At 43.4% G+C, this 1,911-nt stretch overlaps 2 non-coding genes across 2 annotated transcripts; both read right to left on the reverse strand.

Annotated features, from left to right (window-relative positions):
* Positions 1-253: 253 nt before the first annotated feature.
* LOC141669877 (small nucleolar RNA R71) lies at positions 254-360 on the reverse strand. The gene has a single exon (XR_012554124.1). It is a non-coding gene; the product is annotated as a small nucleolar RNA R71 (small nucleolar RNA).
* A 1,049-nt stretch (positions 361-1,409) lies between these two features.
* Positions 1,410-1,516, reverse strand: LOC141669876 (small nucleolar RNA R71). Its single transcript, XR_012554123.1, has one exon. It is a non-coding gene; the product is annotated as a small nucleolar RNA R71 (small nucleolar RNA).
* Between the last annotated feature and the right edge of the window lie 395 nt (positions 1,517-1,911).

The raw sequence follows: 1,911 nt of genomic DNA on the forward strand, positions 1-1,911 counted from the left end.
CAGAATTCAGTCCAGTTTGGGGGTTCTCCAACGGAAGATCCCAATACACATATTAGGGATTTCATAGAGATCTGCAACACCTTCAGGTTCAATGGTGTTTCTGAAGATGCTATTAAGCTGAGACTTTTGCCCATTCTCTCTGAGGGACAAGGCTAAGAGCTGGTTACACTCTCTATCAGCTGGTTCGATTGCTACTTGGGAAGATCTTGCTCAAAAGTTTCTCACTAAATTCTTCCCTATGGCGAAGATAGCTGCATTCAGAAACGCTATTACTCAATTTGCGCAGTAAATGGGAGAATCTTTGTGTGAAGCTTGGGAGCGCTACAAGGAGATGCTTAGGAAGTGTCCTCATCATGAAATTCCTGATTGGATGATCATCACTTGTTTTTACAATGGGTTGGGAGCACAGTCCAGACCCATGCTCGATGCAGCAGCAGGCGGAGCATTATGGGCAAAGAGCTATGAGGAAGCTGATGATCTAATTGAACTGATGGCTGCTAATGAATATCAGTATCCAACCTAGAGATGTCCACAGGGCAAGGTAGAAGGAGTTCTTGAAGTGGATACAGCTACGGCTATCACTGCTAAACTAAAGGCGTTGTCTATGAAGGTCGATTCTCTGGCTAACTATGGTGTTAAGCAGATAATTAGTGTTTGTGAGCTGTGTGCAGGTCCGCATGTGACGGAGCAATACACTATATCGAGTGACTCAGCTCAGTTTGTGAGCAACTTTCAGAGATCGCAGCAACCAGTTCCAGACACTTATCATCCTGACAACTGGAATCATCCTAACTTCAGCTGGAACAACAATCAGAATGCGGTGCAACAGCCGTTCCAGTAGTTTGGAAATAAGCTATTCAACCTTCCTAGTTTTCAGCAACAAATTACACCAAAACAACAAACTCATGGTGCATGTCTATCTTCGAATGAAAAATCTGAATTGGAGGAGTTGCGGCTTATGTGCAAAAGCCAGGCTGTTTCTATCAAGACTCTGGAGAACCAAATAGGGCAAATTGCTAATGCCTTATTGAATCGACCACCAGGAACGCTTCTGTTATGGATTAAAAACTAAGGTACATGATTGTTGTATTTATTAAAAACTAAGGTATCTCACAGCTAATACCTTTGAGATCAAGCCTGACATAATTCAATGGGTACAGAATTCAGTCCAGTTTGGGGGTTCTCCAACGGAAGATCCCAATACACATATTAGGGATTTCATAGAGATCTACGACACCTTCAGGTTCAATGGTGTTTCTGAAGATGCTATTAAGCTGAGACTTTTCCCATTCTCTCTGAGGGGCAAGGCTAAGAGCTTCTCACACTCTCTACCAGCTGGTTCGATTGCTACTTGGGAAGATCTTGCTCAAAAGTTTCTCACTAAATTCTTCCCTATGGCGAAGATAGCTGCATTCAGAAACGCTATTACTCAATTTGCGCAGTAAATGGGAGAATCCTTGTGTGAAGCTTGGGAGCGCTACAAGGAGATGCTTAGGAAGTGTCCTCATCATGAAATTCCTGATTGGATGATCATCACTTGTTTTTATAATGGGTTGGGAGCACAGTCCAGACCCATGCTCGATGCAGCAGCAGGTGGAGCATTATGGGCAAAGAGCTATGAGGAAGCTTGTGATCTAATTGAACTGATGGCTGCTAATGAATATCAGTATCCAACCTAGAGATGTCCACAGGGCAAGGTAGAAGAAGTTCTTGAAGTGAATACAGCTACGGCTATCACTGCTAAACTAAAGGCGTTGTCTATGAAGGTCGATTCTCTGGCTAACAATGGTGTTAAGTAGATAATTAGTGTTTGTGAGCTGTGTGCAGGTCCGCATGTGATGGAGCGATACACTATATCTAGTGACTCAGCTCAGTTTGTGAGCAACTTTCAGAGATCGCAGCAACCAGTTC

Source organism: Apium graveolens, chromosome 6, assembly GCF_009905375.1.
Source record: "Apium graveolens cultivar Ventura chromosome 6, ASM990537v1, whole genome shotgun sequence".
NCBI classification, from domain to species: Eukaryota; Viridiplantae; Streptophyta; class Magnoliopsida; order Apiales; family Apiaceae; genus Apium; species Apium graveolens.